This window comes from Eurosta solidaginis, chromosome X, assembly GCF_040869045.1.
Source record: "Eurosta solidaginis isolate ZX-2024a chromosome X, ASM4086904v1, whole genome shotgun sequence".
NCBI classification, from domain to species: domain Eukaryota; kingdom Metazoa; phylum Arthropoda; class Insecta; order Diptera; family Tephritidae; genus Eurosta; species Eurosta solidaginis.
The window spans coordinates 109,089,325-109,104,977 of NC_090324.1; the positions used below are offsets into that span (position 1 = coordinate 109,089,325).

Here is a 15,653-nt window from a genome sequence, read left to right on the forward strand (position 1 = left end):
GAACGACCCTATAGACCAGGTTATTTGACTTTCCCGTATTGGAATGGCAATCACTTCTGCATGGCCAAAGCCCGCCGACCATGCAGGCGAAGATCCCTGCACAATTGGGACATCGGGAAAATGATTATCCAGTAAAAGCCTTAGGGACTCCTCGCTACTCATCGACCAGTCCCCACCATCATCTCTCAGATACCCCGGAGGACCGGGATTCCTAGAGAGTATTTTCCTAAACCTCGCCGATTCATTGCAGCCTTCTACGTTTTCGCAGAAGCTTCGCCATGAATTTCGCTTGGCTATCCTTATTTCATATTTATAAATCACCAGACTCACCTTATAGAGCTCCCAGTCCGAGGGTAATTTACTCCGCCTGGCTCTGTTGAAGAGCCGCCTACTGGACGCTCTTAGGTCGTCAAGAGAATCCGACCACCAGGGTGGCTTGCCCTTCCCCCTGTAAGTTTTCAATGGACAGGACAGTTGAAAGGCGCTATTGCTGGCCGAGGTTTTCTACCAGAACGTCTATCTCAGATTCGGACAGGTCCGAACTAACGGTAGGCGCCGCAGGTAACAGCTCTCCCAGCTTCCTACAATACAAGTACCGGTTAGTACTTTTAGGGTTCCTAAAAGATATTTTACCAGGACGTTCTTCGTTCAGCGAGAACTGAATATATCGGTGATTAGAGAAGGAGTGCTCGTTGAGAACCATCCAGGACTATATCCACTCCACCTTTTTCAAGGCAGAGCAACAAATTCGCGGAAGCCGCCTTAGAGTGCTGAAGATTGATTTGACGGATTTCCATCAAAACCGCTCTTCTTCCGCACCCCACAATTGGCGGATTCATGTTAGTCTTGTCCATTCTAAAAAGACCCCCCTCAAGGCCGCAATCCGGAGCCGATTGTGTAGTCGCCCTTCAACGGTCTCGTGGTTATCTATGCTACGCAGGCAGGCCACGCGAGGGTTGACGCAGTACCTTATGGGTAATGCGTTCAGAGCCAGACCGGACGCAAAGCGGGAAATTTTTCAACTGCAACTACACCACCAACTTAATGGCGAGGGAGCCGGGACGTACCTTGAGGCCCGCCACGGTTTTAACGGGACGTGGGCAGGTGCAGCATTAGCCTACCAGCCATTTCGGTAAGGTTTCACCCGACCTACTGAGGTGGCAGAATACCGCACCTACCAGACCAAAGTCATCAAGTCCAAAACAGAGTCAAAATCAATATCCCTAACAATCCAGTTCGTCAGCGTTGTGTACCGATCTTAACCTTTAACAGGGTCCTCCCTCCCCTGAGCTCGGCACAATGCCTCAGGGGTGCGGGTTTTATCGAGTTGTCCTCTCTGGATCCGCCATTATCAGTAGAAGCAGGGGCACCTCGTGCAGGACGTGATAACTAATCACGTGTGAAAATTCGTCACTATGGCCGGTCTAAGACTGATACCAGTCCCTGATCCAGAGCCTGGAACAACGTATGATATCCAAGCCAAGTATCTTAACCCCCATTTGAGGAACAAAATAAAATATATTATTCATTATAGAATTTTACAACAATGTATTAAACATGGATTTGTATTAAAGAAAATTCATAGAATTCTACAATTTAATCAATCAGATTGGTTAAAAAAAATATATTGATTTAAATAATTATCATAGAACATTAACAGCAAATAATTTTGAGGAAAATGTCTTTAAATTATTGAATAATGCTGTGTATGGGAAAACTATGGAAAATGTAGATAAATTAGTACAAGATTGGGAAAATACTAGTATTGGGGGTAGAGGTAGGAACAAATTAGATTCTAGGGTCTTAATAGCAAAACCAAATTTCCATAGTCTAAGCAAATTTTCTAATAATTTAAAGCGATTCAATTAAAACAAGTGTCAAGTCTGTACAATAAAGCGATGCATATTGGTTTTACCGTATTAGAACTTTCTAAATTTAAAATGTATAGTTTTCATTATAATTACATCAAAGAGAAATATAAAAATAATATTGCTTTGAATTATATGGATACTGATTCATTCATATATGATAGTCAAACTGATGACTTTTATTATGATATTCGTGATGATATTTAAAAATTTTTTGATACATCCTCATATCCAAAGGAAAATATTTTTAATTTTCCTCAGTTGAATAAGAAGGTTCTAGGTATGATGAAGAATGAATGTAATGGGAAGTTAATAAAAGAGTTTATAGGTTTAAGAGCAAAAATGTATTCATTTCAAATTGATAAGATATAAATGAAACTAAAAAAATTAAGGGAATAAAAAAGTGTGTAACTTCTACATTGAGTTTAAGTGATTTTAGAAAATGTCTGTTGGAAAATAAATGGTATAATGCATCAATGTATACATTTAGATCGGTCGGATCACGCACGCACACACACACACATATATATATATATATATATGTATGTCAGTATGTATATACTTTTCCTTATAGCTGATAAGAATCATCAGTGCATCTGATAAGAATCTGGTAAATCTGTTACCTATCAGTTGTGTATCTGATAAGAATCTGTTGTAGTATATGGCTTTTATAGATGTCTTATAATTGTATAAAATTATCGAAACCCTTTCGATATCGACCTTTATTTATATGATCATCTTTAATTATTACAACAAATATTATAAAGAATATTTAGATAGTTTTGGAAATTTACAACCACCGATTGAACTGAATAATTATCAGAAGCCACCAATACATTACAATTATGATCAGAAAGAAAAATACATCACAGTAATTTGTATGTAATACAATATAAATTCTTTATTAATTTTTTTCTTAAATGTATTACAGTAAAGTACTGCTATAAGGTTTCAAAATGACCATAAGCATAATTATCAATATGATTTTCTCGTACAAATCGTTTATCATCCATACTACTTACAGCTTGTTTATAAATATTTTGTGTATAAACCCTATGTAATTTAGATCTAAATGTATACATTGATGCATTATACAATTTATTTTTCAACAGACATTTTCTAAAATCACTTAAACTCCATGTAGAAGTTACACACTTTTTTATTCTCTTAATTTTTTAGTTTTATTTATATTGTTATCAATTTTAAATGAATACATTTTTGCTCTTAAACCTATAACCTCTTTTTATTAACTTCCCATTACATTCATTCTTCATCATACCTAGAACCTTCTTATTCAACCGAGGAAAATTAAAAATATTTTCCTTTGGATACGAGGATGTATCGAAAAATTTTGAAATATCATCACGAATATAAAAGTCATCAGTTTGAATATCATATATGAATGGATCAGTATCCATATAATTCAAAGCAATATTATTTTTATATTTCACTTTGATATAATCATAATGAAAACTATGCATTTTAAATTTAGAAAGTTCTAATACGGTAAAACGAATATGTATCGATTTATTGTACAGATTTGGCACTTGTTTTAATTGAATCGCTACTAAATTATTAGAAAATCGGCTTAGACTATGGAAATTTGGTTTTGCTATTAAGGCCCTAGCACCTAGTTTTTTCCTACCGCTTCCCCCAATACTAGTATTTTCACAGTCTTGTACTAATTTAACATCTACTCTTTTATCTACATTTTCCATAGTTTTCCCATACACAGCATTATTCAATAATTTAAAGAAATTTTCCTCAAACTTATTTGCTGCTAATGTTACATGATAATTATTTAAATCAATATATTTTTTTAACCAATCTTATTGATTTAATTGTAGAATTCTATGAATTTTCTTTAATACAAATCCATGTTTAATACATTGTTGTAAATTTCTATAATGAATAATATATTTTATTTTGTTTCTCAAATCACCAATCAACTTTGAGTTTTTCATTGAGCCAACTTTTGTATTTTCAAAACAAAATGGTAAATCATTATGAATATTGTGAATTGTTATGGATAATCTAAATCTACTTCTAATATGTATCCGACTAAAGAATCTTCTGGTATGCTAAAAGCGTCAAACTCCTCTACGTTTTCTATCCATTCAAAATTATTATGAGGGAGATATTGTGACATAGCATAGCCATATAAATTATTAACATCTAAATAAATTATATAATTTGAAGACTTAGTCGCATCGTAATCACTTAAATAGTTATTGTTAGCAACTGAACGCCGTTTGCAACATTGAACAATCCCGCCCCTAATTCCCGACATTATAAAATTATGCATGTTTTAATCAGTAAACAGTTCTAATTCTATTCTAGTTATTTTGAGCATTGCGTCCCAAAATAATCCTGGAGATGTATAATATTGACAAGGGTCTAGTCGATAAATTCCTTTACATAATTTTCTAAAAATTTCAAAAATGTCACTGAGGAGTAGCACATCTACTTTTAGATATAATAATAAATAATTTAATAAATTAGAACAATTAAATGTTGTGCAAACATTTTGTGCATGCTGATAATCATCGATACTACATGATTCATTTGATAATTTATTAAAGAAATGTGAACAATCAGGCAATTGTGTTTCGTTGAGACATTCTTCTGAATCTAAGTAGTCATATGGAAAAATACCTTTACGTTTCATTAAATGAAAGTGATGATCGTTGGGGAAATAAGTCTTTGTTATTTCTAAGTCATTATTATTTAAGTTCTTAGCTAAACTGTCTAAGCTAGAAGGCATGAATCGAAATGAATCTAAAAACCTAAGTTCAACGGTATCTTTATTATTAACATATATTCTCTTTGATATTGAAATATACAACTCTTTGTTTAGGGGAATAATATTTATATCCCCCTCTACAGATGACAACTCTTTAATAAATAAATGACAATAATATTTAGATAAATTATGAAAAAATATTGGAATAAATTTTTGATATTTGATATTATAAATTACATTTATTATGTGCTGGACCTCTATATACACCAGTTAAATGAAAATGGTCTGCTACCCTATCATTTAGTAAAGGTTGCATTCCACAAATATGTCAAAATATATTTTCGTTTTGACGCCTAAGTTGGTTGGCAGTTAATGGATGCATTCTAACTATTTTACTCAAATAAAGGTGGTAAATATCTAAAACATCATCGAAAATACTTTAAAAAAATGTTTTGGAGCATCAACACCGCTATATATTTTAAAACGGTTCAGTTGGTTATTATATGAGCACTTAATACAATAACAATAGGCATAAAGAATATGTTCTTGTACACATTGAGTCATACTAGAATTTTGAATATCTATTGATTTTAGAATACATTCGAAATCTGCACATATAGTAAATGGTACATCTAATTGTTTTTTGAAATTTACAAATTTTAATATTCTTTTCTCAGGTGTACGCATGCCTGTTACAATTTTTATGCAATGCTTTTTATGGGTTAGTAATTTTTCTTCCTTATCAAAATGTATTAGACATGTATTGCAAAAATAAAATTTATGTCCATGTCTTGTAACTTGATGCCCCATTAATCTACTTAAATTTTGTATCCAAACATAATGGCTTTCATTGAAATCATCACTGTATAAAGAAATAAGATTGGATCGCTGTGTTCACGATATTCTCTCACGTACATATATATGCGTCAGTAGGTATACAAGACAAAGGCAAGCGGCTCTTTAGAAATCTATGGGACTCTTTAAAAACGCTCGGGTGAAGTCTAGGACTCCTTAGAAATATGAGGGGACATTTAAAAATTTGCGGCTCTTTAAAAATGTAGGGCCCCCTTTTAAAATCTGAGCTCGATCCTCTCCTGAACGGCTAAGCTCTGCTAAATGCAAAAAGCTCTAAGCTTTTTCTTATAGATCAGCCAGAACACAAACCGGAAGAACGGAACACAAACCGAAAAAACGAATGCGCTTAAATGTAGGTAACGAAATTGTTTTGCTGTTTTGCGGTTTCATACGTATGCGCCTAAATATAGCCAACGAAGTTGTTTTGCGGTATATATATATGTGTGTCGGTGTGTATATACTTTTCCTTTCACATTTTTCCTTTCACCATTTGAGCTAGAATGGGCTTTTCCATACCGCTTATTTCTACGTTACAATTAAGTAGTATAAATAGTAAATATTCTGTGTTAATTTTATTTTCAGCTCTTAGTCCAAAAATCATTTAGTTGATGTGGCAAACATTTTTTTTTATGTAATCCATCAATATTGATTCATGAATGACACGTCATTAATTCAAATTAAACAAATATATTAGTGGATTTTTTATAGGGGGGCCGTAAATTGTTTGGTCCCGGGCCCGGATTTTCTCTCTACGGCCCTGTACTCGTGTAATTAAAGATTAAAAAAGTTACCACCTAAAATGTTATGAAAAATGTGGTTGTAGACATGCCACGGTTGTGACATTTGTAGGGTATTATGAACTATAACTTCATAAAACTGATGATAAGTCAATAAAATTCTACATGAAACTTTAAAATAAACATAATTTTAACTGAATTACATAATTCAATTCATAGAAAATGATTTAATATATTTTAAATTTCAAAAAGACACAAAACTGTAAGCTCGCTGAGAATCACCCATATATCAGTACCACACCTAAAAGATTATTAGTCACACATCCACACGCATATAACTAGAAGAAAAAAGAGAATACCAGATATCTAAAGGAGAAATAAATAAGCTGCTGTTCAAGAAATGTATAGACCCTAGAAGAAAAAGGCAAAAAGGACAGGTGAGAGCATAAAAGCCTGGCAAGTTGAGGAATAATGAACCGGTATGATTTTATCACGCTATTCACATTTAACGTCTTTGAAAGAATCTTACAAATACGGTCCTGCCCTTATTCCCATATGTTTTCTTAAAAAATGCGCTGAACATATTTATCAGCCCCTAACTGACTTATTAAATATGTCCCGAAAACATGGTGTTTTTCCTGCTGCTTGGAAGGAATCTTTTCTTATATCCCTTCATAATAGCGGCAGTAGGTCATGTGTAGAAAATTGTCGAGGAATTGCAAAATTGTCTGCCATCCCAAAGGTATTTGAAGCCGTTGTTACTAATCAGCTAACATTTTCCATTTCGACGATGATTACAGATTCACAGCACGGCTTCTGTAAAGGCATATCTACCATTACCAACCTACTTGAATTCACAACTCACGTTTCTAAAGGATTTAGAGAAAATCTTCACACCGATGGTATAGACACTGATTTCAGTAATGCATTTGATAAAGTGTCCCACTCCTTGCTTATCCAGAAGGTTGATCGACTTGGCTTCCAACTTGGTCTCACCCAGTGGATCTCTTCTTATCTCTGCGGTAGAACGCATTTTTAAAAATAATCTTCCAAATGTTATTAATGTTCCCTCTGGCGTCCCACAGGGAAGTCATCTCGGTCCAATTCTGTTTTGGCTATTTATTAATGATATCTGTACCACAATAAAATAATCCAAAATTTTAATATATGCTGATGATGTAAAACCATTTAGGTCCTATGCGTCTATTGATGAACGTCCCTTGCTTCAGGCGGATTTAAAATGCTTAGTTGCTTGGAACAACGCAAACTCAATGCCGCTGAACCTCAATAAATGTAAATGCATGTGCCTCTCTCGAAGATCTTTGCCAGAAGCCTCTTACGTAATTAATAATTTTGCATCAGTAATTTATTAAGTTGACTTGGGAGTTACAATGGATGCTAAACTTAGTTTCAACCTTCATATTATGGCTACTGTCAATAAGGCTAGAGGTGTCCTATCATTCGTGAAACGGTGGTCTAAATAATTTAGTGACCCTTATGTAACTAAAGCCCTTTTTACCACATTAGTTAGACCGATACTAGAAGACGGATCAATAGTCTGGAATCCGCGATATGAAATTCATGCAGATAGACTAGAGTCAATACTGAAGCAATTTTTACTTTTTTCTTTAAGGAATTTTCATTGGGACTCTGGGTATAATCTTCCGCCTTATACTACTCGGTTGAAGCTTCTCAATCTTCCAACTCTCGCAAGTCGTAGAGAAATGCTAGGCGTATTATTCATGATTATACTACTCAATGGACTGATTTCTAGCCCCTTTCTTTTGGACGGAGCAAACTTCAATGTCCCATCACGAGCGTCAAGACATAACAAACCTCTTCTTTTGAGGCAGTGAAGAACTAATTTCGAATTAAATGAACCTTTTCGGTATTTGTGTCACGATTTTAACTCTCATTCGAACTCTTTTGATATAACAGATTCACTTTTTACTAGAAAGAAAACTGTCCTATCCTATTTTAATTCGTAACAAAATAAAAAAAAAAATTTTAAAAATCTTTATATAAAATGTTCACTTACTTAACAATGTAGTATATGTATTATTCTGTTATGTATAATACTCAGCTGATGATATTTATTCTGTAGCTGAGCAGTTTTAGATCTCAACTCTTAACAAACCTCCGCCTGTCAACAACTCGGCAAAAACAAAATCCGTGCGTCATGCAGATGCGCCCCTCGTGTCGGTTGGGCGGGCTTTGGAGGGCATTTATCCGTTGGGTTTATTATAATTATAAGTGATATACGTGAGTAATTACTTCGTGAAGTACTACTACTACAGTTGAGTTGTAATTAAAGAACATTTTGCTATACTGAATAATTGAGTTATTTGTTCGACAGTTCAGCGACTCGAACTGTAGACACAATTTTTAATTTGTAAACCTGGAACCAAAACTAAATTTTTTTGTTTTTCAAGAGAATATTTATAATATCAATATTTTGTACAAATAACTCAAAAACACAGTGGTTAAAAAGAAATAAAATACAAGTGCATTGAAAACAAGTGCAGGTCCCACACATAAATATATTAGAACACCGACTAGAAATCTTCTAAATTGTAAAGTTATGTTCTAACATCTACAGTAAAATGCCAAATTGGACAAAAGGAGGCGTGACAACTTCGCGCCGAACGTAATTTTTCAGTACTATGATGCCGTACCTACTTAGGTTGTTTTGAAATATAAAGACGGCGGCCACCGTGGTGTGATGGTAGCGTGCTGCGCCTACCACACCGTATGCCCTGGGTTCGCACCCCGGGCAAAGCAACATCAAAATTTTAGAAATAAGGTTTTCCAATTAGAAGAAAATTTTTCTAAGCGGGGTCGCCCCTCGGCAGTGTTTGGAAAGCGCTCCGAGTGTATTTCTGCCATGAAAAGTTATCAGTGAAAACTTATCTGCCTTGCAGATGCCGTTCGGAGTCGGCATAAAACATGTAGGTCCCGTCCGGCCAATTTGTAGGGAAAATCAAGAGGAGGACGACGCAAATTGGAAGAGAAGCTCGGTCTTAGATCTCTTCGGAGGTTATCGCGCATTACATTTATTTTTATAAGCAGTTGAGCAGAGCTCACAGAGTATATTAACTTTGATTGGATAACGGTTGGTTGTACAGGTATAAAGGAAACGAAATAGATATAGACTACCATATATAAAATCATCAGTATCGAAAAAAAATTTGATTGAGCCATGTCCGTCCGTCCGTTAAAACGATAACTTGAGCAAATTTTGAGGTATCTTGATGAAATTTGGTATGTAAGTTTCTGGGCACACATCTCAGATCGCCTTTTAAACTGAACGAAATCGGACTATAACCACGCCCACTTTTTCGATATCGAAAATTTCGAGAAACACAAAAAGTGCGATAATTCATTACCAAAGACGGATAAAGCGATGAAACTTGCTAGGTGAGTTGAATTTATGACGCAGAATAGAAAGTTAGTAAAATTTTGGACAATGGGCGTGGTACCACCCACTTTTAACAGAAGGTAATTTAAAAGTTTTGAAAGCTGTAATTTGGCAGTTGTTGAAGATATCATGATGAAATTTGGCAGGAACGTTACTCCTATTACTATATGTATGCTTAATAAAAATTAGCAAAATCGGAGAACGACCGCGCCCACTTAAAAAAAATGTTTAAGTCAAATTTTAACAAAAAATGTAATATTTTTACAGTATATAAGTAAATTATGCACAAATTCAACTCCAGTAAGGGCTCCGCCCTTTTTCATTTAATTTGTATAGGATATTTTAATGCCATAAGTCCAACAAAAATTTACCAATCTTTGTGAAATTTGGTAGGGGCTTATATTCTTGGACGGTAACTGTTTTCTGTGAAAAAGGGCGAAATCGGTTTGAAGTCACGCCCAGTTTTTATACACGGTCGTCCATCTGTCCTTCCGCTCGGCCGTTAACAGGATAACTTGAGCAAAAATCGATATATCTTTACTAAACTCAGTTCAAGTACTTATCTGAACTCACTTTGAATTGGTATAAAAATGGCCGAAATTCGACTATGACCACGTCCACTTTTTGATATCGAAAATTACGAAAAAAGAAAATTATGCCATAATTCTACACCAAATACGAAAAAAGGGATGAAACATGGTAATTGGATTGGTTTGTTGACGCAAAATATAACTTTAGAAAAAAACTTTGTAAAATGGGTGTGGCACCTACCATATTAAGGAGAAAAAAATGAAAAAGTTCTGCAGGGCGAAATCAAAAGCCCTTGAAATCTTGGCAGGAATACTGTTCGTGGTATTCCATGCATAAATAAATTAGAGGTACCCGACAGATGATGTTCTGGACCACCCTGGTCCACATTTTGGTCGATCGGATATACAACTACCACCACTCCCTTTTAAAAGCCTCATTAATACGTTTAATTTGATACAAATATCGTACAAACACATTATAGAGTCACCCCTGGTCCACCTTTATGGCGATATCTCGAAAAGGCGTCCACCTATAGAAGTAAGGCCCACTCCCTTTTAAAATACTCATTATCACCTTTCGTTTGATACCCATATTGTACAAACCCATTCTAGAGTCAACCCTGGTCCACCTTTATAACGATATCTCGAAAAGGCGTCCACCTATAGAACTAAGGCCCACGCCCTTTTAAAATACTCATTATCACCTTTCGTTTGATACACGTATTGTACAAACGCATTCTAGAGTCAACCCTGGTCCACCTTTATGGCGATATCTCGAAAAGGCGTCCACCTATAGAACTAGGGCCCACTCCTTTTTAAAATACTCATTAACACCTTTCATTTGATACCCATATCGTACAAACAAATTCTAGAGTCCACCTTTATGGCGATATCTCGAAAAGGCGTCCACCTATAGAACTAAAGCCCACGCCCTTTTAAAATACTCATTAACACCTTTCATTTGATACCCATATCGTACAAACAAATTCTAGAGTCACCCCTTGTCCACCTTTATGGCGATATCTCGAAAAGGAGTCCACCTATAGAACTAAGCCCACGCCCTTTTAAAATACTCATTAACACCTTTCATTTGATACCCATATCGTACAAACAAATTCTAGAGTCCACCTTTATGGCGATATCTCGAAAAGGCGTCCACCTATAGAACTAAAGCCCACGCCCTTTTAAAATACTCATTAACACCTTTCATTTGATACCCATATCGTACAAACAAATTCTAGAGTCACCCCTTGTCCACCTTTATGGCGATATCTCGAAAAAGCGTCCACCTATAGATCTAAGGCCCACTCCCTTTTAAAATACTTATTAATATCTTTCATTTGATACCCATATCGTACAAACAAATTCTAGAGTCACCCCTGGCCCACCTTTATGGCGATATCTCGAAAAGGAGTCCACCTATAGAACTAAGCCCACGCCCTTTTAAAATACTCATTAACACCTTTCATTTGATACCCATATTGTACAAACAAATTCCAGAGTCAGCCCTGGTCCACCTTTATGGCGATATCCCTGAATGGCGTCCACCTATAGAACTATCGCCCACTCCCTCTTAAAATACTTTTTAATACCTTCCATTTGATACACATGTCATACAAACACAGTCCAGGGTTATCCTAGGTATGGAGACAAATTGCGACAAAAAGGAAAACGTCTCGTTCAAATTTCTCATAGCTGCAAATCGTTCAGTAATGCCAGTGATTACCGAATCAACGATCACCAAGAATGTGTTGTTTTTAAAATCAGACCCTGGATCATCCGTAATCATCTCATTTCCATTTTCTTCAAAACGTCTTTAGGGGTTTCTCTTTCGAATGTCCGGAAACTTTGCCGAGATGTTCTATTCAATAGAAATTGTTTTGCATTCGTTTAAAATTGTTTCCCATTGGTTCCTGATCAACTTCAAATCAGCTAATAAGGCATCAAGATGTCGGGGTGCCGCCCATAAATTCAGAAAACAAAAATTCAGAATGACAAAATTCAGAGCTCAAACCTCAGAAGTCAGATCTCAGAAGTCAGAATTCAGAAAGTAATTAGACGACAGAAAAAACATAAATTTTTTTTCAAAATTCAGAAACGTTTATTTATTCATTCATTCATTTATTTAAATAAAAAATTAGTACAATGAGACTTAACAACTTTATAGTACAATAGGAAGGAATTATGTATAAAGAAAAAGTAGTAAAATCTAAAATTTTAAATTGTGTGTAATAGCAAGCATGTAATAAATTAAATCTTTTCTCGTTTATCCTTTTCAAATGAATTTCCAATATTATAAAATCAAAGTCTCATACTATGTAGGTATCCACACCTTATGAAAAAAAAAACTTTAAAATAATAAAGATCTCTTACTGGAAGAATCGCTAGACTTCTAAAAAGCTCTCTTGAGGGACGCAACCGATTAAAATTAGATAATTTTCTAATAACATATTTTTGCGAAACAAGTGTAGGTTGAATTTTGTTCAGGGTAGCTCCTCCCTAGCAGCTGATTCCATACATTAATCTAGAATTAAATAAAGCATAATAGACCGTTTTAAGAGTAAAGTCAGAACAGCAACTTCTTAGATGATAAAAACAGCTTAAAGAAGATTGGAGATATTGTGTAAGACGGGATATATGACAGCCGCAATTCATATCCTGGTCGACAGTTACTCCTAGGTATTGGAAGTTCTCAACAGTGTCAATAATTAAACAATTGCTGCTGCAAGTAGCAAGCCGATCAAACTTGCCGGACAGGAACTTCTTGCACAAGTGCTCGTTAAGTGCAAAGCGTTCACAAATCGCGGAATGAAAAACAATACTTACATCTGGAGATTTTCTTGCATTCAAACTAAAAAAAAAGTTTGGTTTTATTGCTGACCACGAGCTTGTGTTTAATTTGTGAGGTATTACCACTACAGTAGAAGTGTAAATAAAGAACATTTTGCTACACTGAACGAACTATAATAGAAGGTACAGAATAATTAGGAATTTTTAAAATTAGTTACAAATAATGTCAGAAGGGGAATTGTTGAATAAATTCCAGAGTTGCAGAGGACGACAAGGACATGGCCAAGTTGAGTGATTTTAAGATCCAACAATTGAAGAAGGAGTTGGATAACCGGTGATTGAATACAACCCGAAATATATCCGAACCTCAAGCTGTACTACGAGAGGTTATGGAGTCGGAAAGAGTTAATATGGAGGAGTATGTTTTTCATGCTGATAGAGAAGAGGCAACAACAAAAATGGAAGAGACAAACGAAACACCGCAGACAGTGACGAGCACAGACTTGAAAAGCTGGAATCGTAGGAAACACGTTTCACCTCCAAGATGGAATCACAGGAGGCACGACAAGAAGCACGTATAACAGAAATGTCATCAAAAATATCTACAAATATGGCATCCAAATTGGAATCGCAAGAGATACAAGTGACATCCAAGATAAAAACACAGCTGGAAGAACGGAAGAAAAATATGACATCTCAAATGGAATCGCAGGAGACACGACTTCCAGAAATGTCGTCACAAATAGCATCCATGATTGAAGCACAGGAGGCACGTATATCCTAAATGTCGGCACAAATACCAGGACAGGTATCGTCGCAGATCTCTGCACATTTGAAAGCTCGTATGGAAAAAAAATAATTCAGTTTGAGGAACAAATCGAGGCCGAGGTAGATGCTTTAGGAGGTCGTATTCAGGAGTTGCAACTTAATCGCCCGACTGTTTTAACGTGTAATCCAAAGGTAAATGCTCCACACTTTGACGGTTCTGTTCCTTTGCAGGTCTTTAAGATACAGTTTGAGAAGACCGCAGCTGGAATGATGAGGACAAAGTGTGTAGCTATTTGCGATGTTGAAAGGGCGTACTGTTGAAGTATTACAGACGATTCCGGAGGGCAGATATTACAACTGGAATTACTGAACCACTTCCAGAAGGCTGTTGAAACATTGCAAGAGTTCGCGGTGGACATTGAAAGATTGACTCACCTTGCAAAATCGAACGCACCTGTGGAATACACTGAGGGAGTTAAAATTCAAACCTTCACAATTGTGACTCGGGATGTCGCAACGAAGCAAGCTGCATACGCAAACCCAAAGCCAAATTTGCTGAGACGGTATCAAATGCACTAACTCAGGAAATAAGCTCGCTTTTGTGTATGCCAGCACTCAAAGCGCGCTGCTGTAAGTAGAAAGGCCAGGCTGTGTGGACACAATATTGGAGGCACTAAAAGGATCGCAACAGCGGAGTGACAGAGTAATCAAATAATTGAAGTGTGGGAAGCAAGGTCACATCGCACGTCATTGCCTCCTCAGATTAGGTTAGGTTGAACTGGCCGGTCCACGAGGACCTCACATAGACTGAATAAGTCCGTAGTGTTACCAGAAGATTGTGTTAATGACCAAACTGAAAACCCTATCAAAAACCAGGACCTACGTTATAAAATAACTCCGTCCTCTTGGCAAATACTAGAAGCTTCCTAGGACTTAAGCCACTTGCTGCTTCTAGATCTGACAGCTGTATCACTCCTACTAGCTGGAGTCTTAGCCTGGCAAGCGCACTCAAACTCAAATTTCATTCAATGTTATTGGTATTCGGTGTTGGCGTGGCCTGGTGGGTAACAGTACACCCAAGTCCCGTTGGCGTACCTGCTTGCCTGCTTGTTTACGTTGTTCTTACTATGCTTTTGTACCTGCTAGCGGTCCACCCGGTCCCGTCAGCGCGTGGTTATGGAACGCTGGCGTTCGTCGCTGCGTCGGCTGTCGTGCCAAGTATGCAGTCATTGAGAACGTTCGTTGATGACGTTCTGCTGCCGTTGGCGTTGCGCTGGCTGTCGCGATTAGTGAGTATGATAATCATGAAAATGAGTATTCCGTCACTGAGGACGCTCGTTGGCGACGTGTAGACCCTGGCGTCGCGGTTAGTATTTAGTCACTGAGGACACTCGCAACAAAAGAGGTGCAGTCCCGGAGGGCGTTCGTTGATGGCGCTCTGTTGCTGTTGGCGCTGGTGTTACACTGGCTGTCGCGATTTAGTAGGTAGTCACTGAGGACGCTTGAAATAAAAAGGTATGCGGTCACTGAGGAAGCACGCTGATATATATGCGCCCACGGGGCGCTTGTTGAAGACGCGTTTACGCTGATGTCGTGGTTTAGTAGATAGCCACTGAGGACGCTTGAAATAAAAAGGTATGAGGTCACTGAGGGCGCTCGATGATAAACGTGCGGCCGCAGGGGCGCTTGTTGAAGACGCGTTGATGCTAGCGTCGCGGTTAAGTAGATAGTCACTGAGGACGCTTGAACTAAAAAGGTATGTAGTCACTGAAGACGCTCATTGGCGATGCGTAGACACTGGCGTCGCGGTTAATATTTAGTCACTGAGGACACTCGCAACAAAAGAGGTGCAGTCACGGAGGACGCTCGTAGATGGCGCTCTGTTGCTGTTGGCACTGGCGTTACACTGGCCGTCGCGATTTAGTAGATAGTCAGGTTACTGCG

At 36.8% G+C, this 15,653-nt stretch overlaps 1 protein-coding gene across 1 annotated transcript in view; it reads left to right on the plus strand.

The window, feature by feature from the left end:
- Nucleotides 1-15,653, plus strand: part of Pur-alpha (Purine-rich binding protein-alpha) — a 1,789,254-nt gene that overhangs the window by 104,905 nt on the left and 1,668,696 nt on the right. The window lies entirely within an intron of this gene.